This window comes from Bos javanicus, chromosome 16 (assembly GCF_032452875.1).
Source record: "Bos javanicus breed banteng chromosome 16, ARS-OSU_banteng_1.0, whole genome shotgun sequence".
NCBI classification, from domain to species: domain Eukaryota; kingdom Metazoa; phylum Chordata; class Mammalia; order Artiodactyla; family Bovidae; genus Bos; species Bos javanicus.
This window is the reverse complement of record NC_083883.1, coordinates 44368103-44384910: the sequence shown is the minus strand read 5'-3', so window position 1 is coordinate 44384910 and position 16808 is coordinate 44368103. Positions and strand designations below refer to the sequence as shown.

At 48.9% G+C, this 16808-nt stretch overlaps 1 protein-coding gene across 3 annotated transcripts in view; it reads right to left on the bottom strand.

Annotated features, from left to right (window-relative positions):
• CTNNBIP1 (catenin beta interacting protein 1) overlaps nt 1–16808 on the bottom strand; it is a 47081-nt gene that overhangs the window by 24695 nt on the left and 5578 nt on the right. Inside the window, exon 2 of one of the 3 annotated variants that reach the window (XM_061382795.1) lies at nt 3218–3511. The exons of the other annotated variants lie outside the window; for them this stretch is intronic. The gene's annotated coding sequence lies outside the window, so the exon portion shown is untranslated. The remainder of the gene's footprint in view (nt 1–3217; nt 3512–16808) is intronic. 3 annotated transcript variants of the gene reach the window in all.

Here is a 16808-nt window from a genome sequence, read left to right as displayed (position 1 = left end):
GATGATCAGGTCAACGTCCCCAGTTCACAGAGGAGGAAACCGAGGCTCAAAGCTCCCAGGACCCCAGAGCCAGCAGAAACAGTGAGCATGCCATGGAGCTGGACTCTGTTTCCAGTTCAGTTCTGTCCCTGGTCAACCATGCAACCTGAGGTCAGTCACTGCCTTCTGGGCCCTGCATTTTGCCACTGGTCAAGTGAACCGTGAACTTCTAGATATTCAAGCTGGTTTTAGAAAAGGCAGAGGAACCAGAGATCAAATTGCCAACATCTGCTGGATTATCAAAAAAGCAAAAGAGTTCCAGAAAAATATCTATTTCTGCTTTATTGACTATGCCAAAGCCTTTGACTGTGTGGATCACAATAAACTGTGGAAAATTCTGAAAGAGATGGGAATACCAGACCACTTGACCTACCTCTTGAGAAACCTACATGCAGGTCAGGAAGCAACAGTTAAAAGTGGACATGGAACAACAGACTGGTTCCAAATAGGAAAAGGAGTACATCAAGGCTGTATACTGTCACCCTGTTTATTTAACTTCTATGCAGAGTACATCATGAGAAACACTGGGCTGGAAGAAGCACAAGCTGGAATCAAGATTGCTGGGAGAAATATCAATAACCGCAGATATGCAGATGACACCACCCTTATGGCAGAAAGTGAAGAGGAACTAAAAAGCCTCTTGATGAAAGTGAAAGAAGAGAGTGAAAAAGTTGGCTTAAAGCTCAACATTCAGAAAACAAAGATCATGGCATCCGGTCCCATCACTTCATGGGAAATAGATGGGGAAACAGTGGAAACAGTGTCAGACTTTATTTTTTTGGGCTCCAAAATCACTTCAGATGGTGATTGCAGCCATGAAATTAAAAGACGCTTACTCCTTGGAAGGAAAGTTATGACCAACCTAAATAGCATATTAAGAAGCAGAGACATTACTTTGCCAACAAAGGTCCATCTAGTCAAGGCTATGGTTTTTCCAGTAATCATGTATGGATGTGAGAGTTGGACTGTGAAGAAAGCTGAGCGCCGAAGAATTGATGCTTTTGAACTGTGGTGTTGGAGAAGACTCTTGAGAGTCCCTTGGACTGCAAGGAGATCCAACCAGTCCATTCTAAAGGAGATCAATCCTGGGTGTTCTTTGGAAGGACTGATGCTAAAGCTGAAACTCCAATACTTTGGCCACCTCATGTGAAGAGTTGACTCATTGGAAAAGACTGATGCTGGGAGGGATTGGGGGCAGGAGGAGAAGGGGACGACAGAGGATGAGATGGCTGGATGGCATCACCGACTCGATGGACGTGAGTCTGAGTGAACTCCGGGAGTTGGTGATGGACAGGGAGGCCTGGCATGCTGCAATTCATGGGGTTGCAAAGAGTCGGACATGACTGAGCGACTGAACTGAAGTGAAATGACTGAAGAGGAAATCAGGATCTCTGCCATGTCTTCCCTTGGTGGAGGCAAGGAGATTGGGGCTGGCTTCATTAGTGAGAGGCCAGGCACCAGGAAAGGGCTGGGCACTCACAAGGGCCCCATTCCTGGTTTAATGCTCTCCTGTCGACATCTTGAAATCCTGAATATTTTTCTAAACAAGGGGCCCTCCACCAAGCCCCACAAACTATCTAGCTGGTCCACAATGAGGGAGAGTATGTCAAGTGCTCTCAAACTGCCGAGGGCCCCGTAACCTTAAGTAGACATGATGTGGACTCCAGAAGGATTTACTAAAGTAAAACCTCTCTAGGTGTCCACAGCCTCGTGTCAGGTGAGGGAGCAGGAGATAGAGAGGACACTAAGCCTGCCTTCCAGAAGGTACCTGAATGGCTGAGGAAACCACTCTGCACAAGTCAAATAAAACAACAAAAATCATAGGTAACAATGAACCAAAAAGATAGGTCAGGTTAGAACACTTTGAAGAGTGCCAGCTGCATGTAAGGTGCCATGCCCAGCACCTCCCACTGAGCAGCTCAGAGGTGAGAGGAAAAAACCCAGGCCTTAATCTAGTGTAGTAAGTGGCGGAGTAAAGGGATGTGCAAATCTCAGTGACAACACAAAGGGGAGGGACCAGCTCCCAGCGGAAGACCCTGAAGCTGTGTCTTGAAGGATGGATAGGGGTTTGCTGGTAGAGAAGATGGGGAAGGGCACTGCAGGCATGGGGAACTGACATTCTTTGAACAAACAATTACTGAGCATCTGTTTATTATATGCCAGGCTCCCTGGGTTGGGCATTGAGGATACACAGGTGAGCATGTGATTGTTTGTGATGATGGTGTCTAGTGAGCAGGGTAGACAGGCATGAATCAAGTCACACGCAGGTAAACACAGCTCGCAGACACTCTTGATAAATAAAGGGGGAGTGGCCTGGGGAGTGCAAGGACATGCAGCTGGATATCTGACCTTGCCCTGGGGGCAGGCACCCCTCGCGGGTGACTTCTGAGCTATTACTGAGGGTGAGATGTGTTGTCTTGTGTATGTATGAGTCACACCCCCCGACACACAGACACACACAAGTAAAGGTCTTGAAATAGGAAGGGGCTAGGTCTTTGGGAAAACTGAGGAAAAAGATTTGGCTGAGGTCTGGGAGGCAAGTGAAGGGGCTTGGGGGTGCTGGACCATACCTGAGCGGGGAGGAGAGGTTCAAGTAGGGGAGTCAGGTAAGTCTGAGACCCCTGTGGCCAAGGTGCAGAGGGAAGACGGGATGGGGCTCGGGGGAGCGGGGGGGGGAAATCCCTGATCGGCCAGGTGAGGGCTGGGCCTCAAGCTGTGGCATGAGGATGGGAGGACCCAGGACACTTTGGCAGGTGGAACTGTGGGCCAGTGGCAGCATCAGAGCCTGGGGCGGCTGCAAGACGGGATGTGGGGAGGCCTGACGTGCCAGCTTCCAGTCTGCTGTCGACGGTCCTGAGGACAGGCTGAGCAGCCAGGGCTGGGCTCCAGGGTTCACGGAGAAGCTCTGGAAGCACAGCAGACTCACCCTTCAGAAGAAGTTGGTACCACCATGCACATCCCCAAGGTGTTCTGGAGACAGAGTCAGAATGTGGGAACTGACCAGATCTGGGAAACATCCAGGGCACTGCTGGGAGACACTGTACTGGATGGGGTAGGGGGTGGGCGGCACTCTGGGAAGAAGGAATGACATGAGTAACCGCAAAGAACTGACATCCTGGCCAGTCAAGTGGCCTTCATTCATTCATTCAAACAATCAACAAACATACTGAGCACTTACTGGGTCCTGGGATGTTGTGCTGTGCTGTGCTTAGTCACTCAGTCATGTCCGACTCTTTGTGATCCCATGGACTGTAGCCCACCAGGCTCCTCTGTCCGTGGGGATTCTCCAGGCAAGAATACTGGAGTGGGTTGCCCTGCCCTCCTCCAGGGAGTCTTCCCAACCCAGGGATTGAACTCAGGTCTCCCGCATTCTTTACTGTCTCAGGCCGATTCTTTACTGTCTCAGGCGGATTCTTTACTGTCTCAGCCACCATACAGCAGGGCAAACACAGTCACAAGTCCCCATGTACATCTAGGGACGGGGGAGAACAGACAAAACAAAATAGAAAGCAATCAATGTGTAAATAACCTAGTACACAGGAAGAAGGTGGGTGCTATGGTAAGGAAACTGAGCTGGAGGAGGGGAACAGGAGTGTGGGGTAGTTGGGTGAGGGGGTAAGCTGAGGGAAGCTCAGGGAAGCTGGACCGAAGCTGGACTGGGGCTTCAGTCCAGGAGGGATGAGAGCCAGGGGAGGAGCGGGAGGGAACTGATCACAGGAAGGATAAATTGGGGGGATAGGGGAGGTAAGACCTCCTTCCGTGCTCCACATGCTGCCCAGAATCCTTGGTTTCTCAACTCAGCACTGCCAACACCGGACTAGATAATTCTTCACTGTGGGCCTGACCTGCACGTGGCAGAGAATTTAGCAGCATCCTGTGCTCTGTCCACCCAAAGCACCTGCCCCTCGGCTGTGACAACCCAGAGTGTCTCCAGACTTTGCCCTGTGTTCCCAGGGGTAGCCAACGCCCCCCAGGTGAGAACACTGCTTGAAAGGAACAGCTGACGCACATTCTGACTCACTGTTGGCCGGGCATGTTCTGAACCCTTCATGTCAAACATCCCTATGAGGTTTTATTATACAAATAAGGATCCAAGTCTCTTCTCACCCAGCTAGTAGGCCTTAGTCTATTGTGGGGCAGGATTCGAACCCAGACCGTCCAAGCCCCGATCCCTCTGCTACACTGCTTTCCAGCACGCAAGCAGGTGGACAGAGGTGTGCTTAGAGCCAGCGGAGGGAGGCAGGCCTGGGCCTCAGCCTCGGCTGCGAGTCCCAGTCACGGTGGCATCTCTGGCCCCCCAGCGACATTAAAACTGGGGCACCAGAGAGAACTTCCGCGAGCTCCACTCTCAGTAATTAAACTGCAGCCTCTTGGACTCGAGGGCCTCGTGAGCAGCTGCCTTAATTAATCAATTCCACATCTCCGCCTCCTCAACCTGGAGCCAAGCTTGGCATCCTGGAACTGCACTCCACCGGCAGGCGCGAGACAGGTGTGAGGACGGCTCCTCGGGTCAAGGAGTTTGCAGGACACAGCAGCAGTCTTAGGAGATGAGCTCGGGATGAGGAATTAGTCCTGAGGTCACCAACCCAAATACCAACCTGCTCCCAAGCTCCTTCCTGCTGTGTCAGGCCAGGCAAGCTTGCAGAACAACAGTGATAATTACTGTGGTTGCTAGAGATTTCCTGGGGGCCGCGTGGTGTCAGGCCTGTTTAGCACACCGAGTCCTCAGGACAAGCCTGCACGGTAGGAATTATTCCCTTTTCATAGATGAGACAACCAAGGCTCAGAGAAGGCAAGGAACCCGCTCAGGGCCACGGAGTTAATACATGACAAGCCTGGAGAAAAGTTAATATGGAGTATTTATTAGATATTAGTATTGTTTCACCGTTATATGTGTTGAATGCGATGAATACATTGTAGTCACACTGTAAAATATCCTGGTTCTTAAGAGATACAGGCTGAAGTGTATAAGGGTGAAATGTCTCAATGCTTGCAACTTACTCTAGTTTCAGGGAAAAGGTGAGTGTATGAGTATGTGTATATGTGACTGTGTATGTGTGTACATGTGTGAATATATGTATGTATGTGTGTGTGTATGTGTATATGTGTGGGTGTGTATGTGTATATATATGTGTATTATATATGTAAATGTATGAGTGTGTATGTGTGTATGTGAGTGGGTATATTTGTGTAAATGTGTATGTATGGGCTTACCGCATAGCTTGGGTTTCCCTGATAGCCCAATAGGTAAAGAATCTGCCTGCAATGAGGGAGACCTGGGTTGGATCCCTGGGTTGGGAAGATCCCCTGGAGAAGGGAAAGGCTACCCACTCCAGTATTCTGGCCTGGAGAATTCCACGGACTGTGTAGTCCATGGAGTCGCAAAGAGTCGGACACGACTGAGTGACCTTCACTTCACTTCACTGTGTATGTATGAGAATATATATATGTGTGTGTGTAAACGTGCATATATATGCATGTGTATATGTGTGGGATGTGTGTGAATGTGAACAGAGACAAAGTGTGTGAGCAAAGGTTAACATTGGTGAATCCAAGTAAAGGGCATGGGGGTGTTCACTGCATTATTCAGAACTTTCTGCAGATTCGAAATCCAAATGAAAAGTCAGGAAACATTAGAAAGTCCCTGGGAAGTTGGTTCACAGCAGGAGAGGCTGCAGTCCCTCTGGAGGCCCCTCACGTCGGGGGAGCAGCTCTGAAACCCAGACCCTGATGGGGTCCTACTCCCCAGACAGGCTCAGGCATGCTGCACTGGAGATGCTGGGACTTCCGACACCTCGAACCTCAGCGCTCCCACCTGCCCTTTCCCCAACAACAGGGCACCTTCTGTTCCAGGTGGGAGCTGCTCTGATAACAGCCCTTCGGGGAAGCTTCTCGAAGCATCAGGATCAAATCATCATGATGGCATTAGTGCGGCTGCCCTGCCCAGCTGTCCAGACAGCACCAGCAAAGGCATCAACACTGAAAACCACACTGAAGCTGGGAAGGGGGCTTCAGGGGGCACCCTCCTTCTGTGGCCTGACTCCCCTCAGAGAGCCTGCAGGCCACTCTTGCACGTGGCACGTCACACACACCAGAGGACACCGGGACAGGCACGACCTTACTCGCTAGACAGGAAGGACTCCACCCACTGCCCTTGAACAGACCCCGGCCATCTACCACGCTCCCCACCCAGCACCGGCTCTCAGTAGGGGGCATCTGGCGCCGTCTGGAGAAAGGAGATTTTCCTCTGGAGAAAGGAGAAAGATCACAGTCGGGAGGACGCTCCTGGGTAGAACCACCTAGAATGCACAGGATGGCCGCCACGTCTACAGCACCAAGGGCGAGGAGCCCTGCCGGGCAGTCACCTCGGTTACCACTTGCACCAGGCTCCTTCCATACCTCTGGCCTTCACATCTGCTGGTCCCTCAGCATAGAACATTCTTCCCTGTTCACTGCTCACTGTTGTATCGTTACCTCCTAAAGGTCTTTGTGCGTTTGCACACTGATCCGAATCTCTTCCACTCATGGCACAGCCCTGGTTGCACCCGGGTGTCTGGGCACCTGGTTCCACCTCCACTTTGGAAGCTCCATGAGGCCAGCCACAGGGTGGGGGGTCAGGCCTGCGTGGATCCCAGGCAGCCCTATTCTCACAGACATATTAAAACGGACCCACATCTCCCACTGAACAGAATTCTCATCTAACTCCTTAGAAGGGGATGATCCTTTTTTTTTTTTCACGTCTCCAGTATTTTTGTGGACCCCCAAAAAGCCTGGAGACCATAGACTCTGTGATGTAGGATCTGGTGGATGAAACACTGCTGCTGGTCACACCTGGAGCTCCGTGTACGATGAAGGGAATGAATAGATTTCAGATTCACTTGGGAACTATGTGGGAAGGAAGCCCCCTACCCCAGAATACCCTCACCTCAGAGAGTCCAAGACATCAAGGAACTGAAGGAACCTATGTGCATAGATTATTTAATGTTGCTATGACTGGATTGGTAAAAGGTATCTGTTGAAAGCTTCTAGTTTAAAAAAAATGTTTCTCCTGAGAAGTTGGCCTGATTGGTAGAAAAGTGCCCAGCTCACACTGTCTCTTCAAGTCCTTTTTACTGCTAAGCAAGGCTACCTGGCAGGCCTGCTCTGACAGCCTCTGCAGTTCAGCCAGCACAACGCAAACAGGAAGGGATCTCAGAGCTGGGGACACTTCCGCGGCTGCACTGGGACACTCCGATCCCGGGCAAAGTCCTCAGGCTCTGACTGAGGGACATGCAGGTGGTGGCTTTATCCCTGCACGGTAGGGGGACAAGGACAGGAGGAAAGAGAGGTGTCTTCTGACCTAATTTAAAAAGAGGTCCTTTCTTCCTTCCCAGGGAACAGCTGGAGCCCTGGAACCTGGCCAGGCCAGAGCCTGAGACCTTAAGTCAGGAACCAGTGCACCTACAGAATCCGGCTCCAGGTCTTCCTGATTCAGTCTGACCTTCGGCCTCTCACAGGTCCCCAGGGGGTGGGTAAGGCAGACTGCAGAGCCCTTGTCTATTTATGAATGGGTGCAAGGGCAGGAACCCTCAGTTCACAAGTGGGTGCACGCCCCCCTCCCACACTTCTGGGCAGGACCTCTCAGGCTGGATGACCTTTACTGCAGGCTAGGCACCTGGCAGTGTCAAAAGCCCACCCGTGCAGGCTGTGGCGGTGGAAGGACACTTCTCCCCTGTGGCCGACATCTGAGGTGCTCCCAGCATGCTAACAACCTGCTACCCACCCCCTAGGGAAAAGTAAATTTGCATTGCTGGTCAGTCTTCTTACTGATGGGGCTGAAGTCAACTTGGGGCTGGAAGGACCAGCTCCAAGCCTAATAATCCCAGGGCAGGAGCCTGGCCAGGTTTCACAGACCTTGGGTCACCTCCAGAGAAAGAAGCCAGAATGGAAATTTCAACCCACGAAGCTCCATCAACTCTGCTGCCCACAGCTATGCCAACTCTCACAGGGTCACCATTTAAAACATTAATTAAATTGGGAAACTGAACATTTTTGCTTTCTTGTTTGTTCTTCTTAAGAAGGGGGAAAACTGACACAGTGCAGTTTATCAGGACCTGTGTAAACTCCCTTCACTCAGCCACATGGATTCGTTCACACAATCTCCTGCTGAAAGCAACGAGCCTTGTTCTCAGGGGCAAGCCCAGGCAAGGTGGCCCAATTTTTCCAGTGCCTGCCAGCAGGCTAGCTGCTTCTGCCTTGGCCCCTACACTCCCATCATCCCTTCCCTCCACTGAAGTCTCAGATAATTGGTTCAAATAAATAGGCTTCCCAGGCCAGGCTCACTGCATCCCCTCAGAAGGGGGCCAGGAAGGCCTCCAGCTTCCTGTTGTGAGAATTAGGTCATTAAACCAATTGGGCTGCTTGCAGGGCGAGGGCTCAGTCCCCCTGTCACGGTCTCCAGAGTCCGCCCCCTCCTCACTGTCCAGCTCTGGAAATGGGGGTCCTCGGGACCCAGCTGAGAGGCCCCAGGCCCAGCCTCCTGGGTGAAACTTCTTACAGACTCTTAGAATAGGAAGTTTTAGGATTACTGCCTCTTCTTTCCTATAGGCTTTCAGCATACAGGTATGTGCTAATTTGCATTAAAATAAAGCTATGTTTGTCTACCTGGAAAACATATCCACACTACCGCAATACGTTGCAAGCCTTCATCACACCCTCGTGTCACAGAAGTGCACTGTTTGTTTGGATAACTGCTTCTGCTCCATTTCACAGTCCGTGACCTTCCCTCTCCTTTCCCTCCAGCCACTTCAGAACAAAAATAATCTGAGGAAAGAGGAAACCTCCCCCTAAGGGGCTGCTGAAGACTCAGTTTCCTTCCTCCCTAAATATTTAACAAGCTGGTGATCAAAATAAAATATATTTTAAACAGATGCAACTTCCAGAATCTACATGCGTTTATTCCATTAAGTCACTGGGGAAGTAGCATGAAGATGAGGACTTCTGATGTGTAGCAAGACTTGTCCAGTCTGGAGGCAGGGAGGCTGGAGAGGAGAGGGAGACAACTGGGGAAAACACAGCACCCCAAACAGCAGGAATCCCCCCACAGTCACCTGCTCAGGACCAAGGGCACTGCAGAAAAGCTCAGAAGAGTGGACAGAAGTGGGAGGGAGGCTTTAGGTGTCTGTGTGAAAGCTAAGAACTATCCCTATTCCCAGTGGGGTGGACACAAACACCGAGACCAGCGGAGGGGAGGAAATCTTTTCCCTTCTTCCCTCCTAGAGTTTTTGGCTGGCCTAAAATTAAATTGACACAAGACATTAAAGGGGCTTCCCTGATGGCTCAGCAGCAAAGAATCTGAAAAAAAAAAAAAAAAAAGAATCTGCTGCAATGCAGGAGATGGAGGAGATGTGAGTTCGATCCCTGCCCACTTCAGTATTCTTGCCTGGAAAATTCATGGACAAAGGGGCCATGGACAAAGTCCATGGGGTTGCAAAGAGTGGGACATGACAGAGCACACACAGGAAGGAAGGCAAGACATTGAGGGAAAAAAATTTAATTTCTTATGTACGAGGGCCTCAATGATATAAGGCTTGAAGAAGTGACCAGAGCAGGCACCTTTTGTATCTTTTAGACAAAGGAACAATAAGTTTGTGAAGAATTGACAAGATCAAGAGGTTTGGGCTTGGAGCAGTAAACGAGTGAGAAAATTAACAACAGCCTTCTCAGCCTGGAACTCCCTGTCTCTGGTGATGAGGACGCCTTCCATCCCCTGTACGGGGAAGGTACGTTTCACGTGAGAGATTTATTTCCTGCTTTCAGGGGAATAAAGAAGGGTCAGAGTGTCTTTCTTGCACCGGCTATTTCTCAAGCAACTTTAACTCCAAATAATCAATACGCCAAAGTGGTATATGTAGGGCTGGCTTATTCTGCTCCCCGGCACGCCCAGACAATCCAGTTCAGAAGCCAAGTCCCCATCTGCCATTTGTAAAGACATCCTTCATTTCCCGAAGCCATGAAACCATTAGTCACCAAGTCGAGGAGAAGGGGAAGAAGCTCCTAGCAAAACTAGCCTGTGAGTGTTTCCCCAGGCAAAAAGACTCCTGGTTTTACAGGCCAGCTACTCACCCAAGACTGTCAAATTTCATGAAACGAAACCCGGGAGCCTTTCACAAGCCCATGCCCACAGAACACAAGCAGAATCTGACCTCTTACAAAAACTCTCAACTGAGAGGAAAAAGCTTCTCTGGAGGTTAGGGGGAGAGAGAGGTTCATTATACTACAAGTTAGTTTGATGGTATTTCTGATGATTAAGACTTCAAGTCTCAGAAAACTAAAGTTCCTCACAGGTTTACTTGGAGCATATGACATAATGTTAAAAACAGAACAAAAACTACAGGCAGTAATGCACACTTGTTCTGCTTCTAGAAAAGTTATGCGAGTCTGCCAGAAAGATAGTCATAAGATTTCCAAGTTCAAAAATGAATAACTCACTCCCAAAAAGAAGTTCCTACGAGAAATGAAATCAAGGACTGTGCATGCCATAAAAGAGGGGGAAAGGGACTTCCCTGGTGGTCCAGTGGCTAAGACTCCACACTCCCAGTGCAGGGGGCCTGGGTTTGATCCCTGGTCAGGGAACTAGATCCCACATGCTGCAACTAAGAGTTCACATGCCGCAGCTAAAGACCCCACATGCCACAAGGAAGACCCAAGTCCCCAAGTGCTACCACTGAGACCTGGTGTGGCCAAATAAATTAAATAAATAAAGTTAAACAATAAAGCAAGCAAGTTGCAGATATCAGATACCCTGCTAGACATCTCACCACTCGCCTCCTAGGGTCATGCTCTGACACTGTTCCAATACCATTTCCCCCACCCAAGCAATTTACTACTGACCCAGTGCTGTTCTCTGATGTATGGCCCACATCCACCTCTCCCAACCACACCCCTCACTTTGGCCTGGACCGGTTTTTAATCTAGAATCCAATCGAAGATCTCACCTTCCCTTGGTTCCCACGCTCATTCCTCTCCCTTAGCCTAGAATGTTCACCAGCTTTTCTTTGTCTATCATGATGTTAACAATTTTAAAAAATCAAGGACCACTGTCTCTTTGTCCAGTTTTCCTTAGAACTGGAGTAAGGGTAGACATTTTGGTGAGAAACAACAGTGGCTGATGTTGCCCATGTCCCACTGGAGGCACACAATGCCAGCCTGCCCTGTGTCTGGTGATGCCAGATTTGTGGATCACTCTGTTACAGAGCAAAGTTTTAAATGTACAAGAGAGACTAAGTAGACTAAAAGAAAACAGTAGAAGGAAACAACACAAAATGAAACCTAGAAGTTATAAGATTAAAGACTTTAAAATCTGATTACATAAAAATAAAAACTCTCTGCATAGAAAAAACAATATAATCAAAAGGACAATGACAGACTGTAGAAATACATGTGACGTGTGTCACAGCCATAGGACAAACTGCTGTAGTATATAAAGAATGCCTACAGATCAATAAGAAAAAGACTGCCAACACAAGAAATAATGGGTAAACAACATAATAGATTGCTCTTAAAGATCTGAAATGGTACTCTATTTCCTCATCAAGAAATTAGATTTAAATTATAATGATCTGCCACTTCCTTCCTATCAGATTAGCAATAAGGCATGGGAAAAAGAGCTATTTCTGCATAATTTTGGTAAGCACATAAAATGTTACCATGGAGGCCAACTTGGCAATACTAAAAATTTAAACAGATGTCCCCTTTGCTCTGGGGCTTCCAGGTGGCTCAGTGGTAAGAATCTGCCTGCCAATGCAGGAGACATGGGTTCCATCCCTGAGTTGGGAAGATCCCCTGGAGAAAGGAATGGCTACCCACTCCAGCATTCTGCATGGACAATCCCATGGACAGAGGAGCCTGGTGGTCTACAGTCCATGGGGTCCCAAAAGAGTCAGACATGACTGAGCAATTAAACAACTACACAACCCTTTGCTCTAACAGACTGTAGGAATTTACCCTATAGATACACTTATACAAAAGCACAAAGATACATGTAGAAGAGTATTTCTTTTTAATAGCAATAAAAGATAGGGAGTTTTGTGGTGCTCTAGGGGTTAAGATTATGCAGGCTCACTGCTGTAGCCCATTGTACCTGCGACTGAGATCCTATAAGCCATATTCAGCCAAAATGAATAAATAATGACAGAAAATGTAAATACTCAGCATCAGGGGACATTGAAAAAAATTCAAGTATAAGCAATCAAAAGAATGACAGGGAACCATTAAAATGAGTGAGATAGTTATAAATGACCTCAAACAGGAACTTAATCTCTCTGTGCCTCAGTTTACTCACCTGCAAACTGTGGAGAGTAACAGTATTTAGTTCATAAAGTTGTTGTGAAAAATAAATGTGTCAACGTAAGTAAAGCACTTTTAACAATACCCAGCACACAGGAAGTGAAGAGGTATTAGCCAGACGACAGCAATGGTGATGACAGTGGAATGGAATGTTGGGTTCCAATATTTAGTGTGAAATGAAAAAGATAAGGTTAGTATTACAGTGCGGGGGAAAAAACAGTGCAAATCAGGCGTGTGTGCGGCCAGTGTGTACCTTATGCACTTGTACGTGTAGGAGTCTCTTGTTAAGATGAACAAGACAGCCACTAACAGACATCTTTTTCAAGGTATCTCTATCACCAATTAGCCTTTTGAGTTCTGTACTATGTATATATTACCTTCTCAAAAAAAAAAAAAGGTGTTCTTTTTAAGGAAGTGAAACGGGGTCAGAAGAGGAGAATAAATGAAAGATCTCCCTCCAGGCGGCCCAGTGCCATGGCTGATGTTGAGCATTTAAGCTCTGCCACCACCACTGCTCACAGGCTGTGAGACCCCTTTCTCTTCCTTGGAGACAGGAAGCCAGGGTGGACAGCCAGCACTCAGAGCAGAGGTTAAATGATGGGCATGTACCATTTCTCAGGTGGCAGCGGGCAGCTTCCCCCAGGGAGGGATGAAGGACTCTGCTCCACCATGTCCCACTGTAATCTTCAGGGAAGTAGAGCCGGGGCCCTGGAGAAACCCCACCACCACCTCAAGCCAGCTTACTAGCCTGTAGGTCCCACTCTGTTCCCCCTACAAATTACCAGCACCCCATCTTCCGGCCACTTCAGCGACTGGCCATAGAGCACATGCTGAGGAACGGTGTTCCCACAGGTCTGAAATTATAGCCTAGTGGGCCTGAGCATGGCGATTTCTCTATCACCTTCTGTTCCTTCCTTAGTAAGACTGGATCAGGGGCTCAGAACTATCACCTTGTCTTTAAAATCTCTGGATCATGTTGACAGCACCTATGGTTCTGTGTATTTAAATCACATTCCTCCATTCCCCACTCCCTCCTGCATGAGAAACACAAAATTTTAAATGGAAAATCATTCAGATGTCCTCTCCCTGGAGAGAATGGAAGAAACCTAGAGGGTCCAAAACCCGTTTTAGTTCACATTCCTGTGCAGAACACCATTCTGCAAGGACAAGGGTCAGGATGGATCTGTCAGAAGCCAGGGCTGCCTGGGGCGGGGGCTGGGAGGCCTTGGTCTGGGCAGGGAGGTCAAGAATAACCCATCTCCTTGGAAACTGAGCCCCTAGTTCGCCGGGTGGTTTAGCAGGAAGAACAAGGGTGGGGCCCATACTGTGAAAGGTTGTCTGAATCCAAAAGGGCCCCGACCCCTGAAGGAAGCACCCCCCCACCCCCGCCACGGCCCCCCACCAACTTGCAGAAGCCAGAACTGAAGAACGCAAAGGTGGTAACTTCATTGTTTGGGAGTTGTTATTCAGTTCAGGGACACGAACCACAGGATTCCAGCAGCAGGAAACATGTGGGCTGGATACTCAGGAGATGCTCAGGCCTGAAAAAGCCTTAATTGGAACTGGTTTCCCAAAGCCTCCCACCCAGCTCTCCATGTGGGAGGGGAGATGGAAGTGGGTCACATTCTCCCAGCTGAACTGGCGTCCCCGTGGGCTCCGACCACACGTGAACAAGTCTGGGGTCACAGAGTGGCCTGGTCTCCTCGCCAGGCCGGCCATTTCCTCCTGCTCAGATGCTGGATGGCTCTGAGGCCCTCTGGACCAAAGGGGCATCTGGTTGGCACCAGAAGGGCAGTGACACTGAGGGGGATGGGGGAACGAACATCGCTCAGGAGCGTGGCCCCATCCTGGGACCTTCCTCGCTCTCTGAATGTGGGCAGGCGCCTCTGCCAGCCTTGAGTCCTCTCTACTCCAGCTCCTGCCCAAAGGTGAGTGGATGAACACTGGGTGCTTTTCTAGGACCTGCTGGGCCTCCCTTGACTGGCTGGGCTCTTTGGAGGGAACGCAAGGCCTGGAGCTGGGCAGACTTGGGGAAGAATGACCCTCCTCTACCCTACTCTACATATACTGACCCCCAGTGGGGCTCACAGACACAGGTGTCCCTGGCTTCATGCCCAGCGCGCTGATGCAGCCAGCCCCACAGCCCGCCTGCCGCCATAAGCCCGCATTCCAAAGTTGGTAGAGGGAGGCCTGGAAGGCAGGGAGAGATTCTGGACAGCCAAGGTCTGATGGACTTTTCACAATAATAGGCATTGAGGACTTCCCTGGTTGGCCAGTGGTTGAGACTCTGCCTTGCAATGTAGGGGAAGTGGGTTCAACCCCTCGTTGGGGAACTAAGATCCCATATGCCTTGGAGCAACTAAGCCCGCACGCAACAGTGAAGACCCAGTGCAGCAAAAAAAAAAAAAAAAAAGAAAAGAAAAGAAAGGCACCAGATTGATGGTATCACTCCAAAACAAAAACTCTGGAAAGAGCTCATCACCATGATCACTCCTCCTGACTTGAACCCAAGTGACAAAGGGTTAAGGCTTTAAGAGGAAACTTAGTTCTTACTAACCATGACTGCCAAGGTGCTAATTGTTTCTGCAGATGCCCACACGAGTGCAGCTTTTGTCAAGTGCAACACACAAGGGCTCTAATCTCCTAACTCTTCCCATGCTCTTCTGGGAAGCCAAGCACAACCTTCACCTTAACATCCACCCAGGGCAGGTGCCCTTGGGGCCGATGCGGATATCTGCAAATTATGTCCTGACTGTGCCCCACCACTGCCCCTGAGAGTTCAAGACACTCTCACCAACATGTTCTTGCTTTATTCACACAGCTCCAACTAGATAATAAACCTCTTGGCCCTAGACTAGAAGCTCTGTATGATAAGAACTATTTTTACCCTGTTCTCCACAGTACTCCCAGTGCCTGCCATGGGGCCCGGATAGTAATAAAAGTTTAGTAAATATTTATTAATTGAAAAAGGAACCATTAGAAGGAAGGAGGAAAAGAAGGACCAGTGGAAGACAGTCATCACGTCTTGCTATCTTGGTGCTCTTGTTTGACATTACAAAGACATCACAGCAGGGATCAGAAATCAAACCCTATAAACCCCTTCTCTGCTCCACCATCAGCAGTCTTCCATCCTGTTACGAGTCACAGTTTACATACCTGCTTACAGAAGCATCTACAGTACAACATGGACATGAGAAATGGAGAAACACAGACTTCCCTGGTGGCCCAGTGGTTAAGAATCTGCCTACAGAAGACACAGGTCTGATCCCTGGCCTGGGAATATCCCACTTGCCTTAGAGCAACAAAGCCCATGTACCACAGCTACTGAGCCCGCGCTCTGGAGCCTATGAGCCACAACTACCGAGCCTGTTCATCCTAGAGCCGTATGTCCTGTTGTTGCTGTCCTGAGCTCAGCAACAAGAGAAACTACAGCAATGAAAAGCTCGTGTGCCACAGCGAAGAACAGCCCCCGGCTGCCACAACTAGAGAAAGCCTGAGCAGCAGCACAGCCAAAAATAAATAAGTAAATAATTTTTTTTAAATAAGAGTAAGAAATGGAGAAACATTCATGACCTTCAGCCCTTAAGAAACTTCAGAAGGAGGAAAATGATGTTCGGTCCAGCGACATCCACCATGGAAGGACACCTTTCCCTCCAGGGACTGTTGTCTTCCTCCTGAAAAGGCTTTGTGGAGGATCAGGGCATAATCAGTCTTTAACAATCTAGTATAACAGCAGTCAGGGCTCCATGCCCTTTCATAAAAGAAGTTCAAAAGCACTTTGGCTCAAACATCATAATGGCCCTGGGAGCTATGAAGGCACAAGTATCATTATCTACATTTACCACGGAGGAAAGTAAGGCAAACGGAGGTTAATTAGCTTGCCCAAGGTCAGATGAAATGGGGGGAAAAGGCGTAGGATTCAAACTCTGCAGCAGCCTCCAGTGTGCTAACTCTGGCCTCCCCACAATGTCACCCACGCTGGGCTTAAGGAGATGTTTTTTCTTCTCTGTTGTTTCTGCTGAAACACAGCATCTGATAGGAGGCCCAGAGCTCACACATGAGAGTGCCATCAATTGGGCTTGAGTCTTGACTCTTGTTTTCTGACCACAACTACTGAGCCCGCGCTCTGGAGCCTATGAGCCGCAACTACCGAGCCTGCTCATCCTAGAGCCGTATGTCCTGTTGTTGCTGTCCTGAGCTCAGCAACAAGAGAAACCACCACAATGAAAAGTGTGACCTTAGACAACTTACCTAACCTTTCCAGGCCTCAGCTTCTGAATGTGTAAAACAGTAATAATGCTACTTATCTCAGAAATTAACAGTGAGGACTAAATGAGAAAACATATATAAAATGTCATTATCATTCATTTTCTCATTTTCTAAATGAGTACATATCACTCTCATAATAATAATAAAAAAAAACCAGTTACATGAGAAAAAGG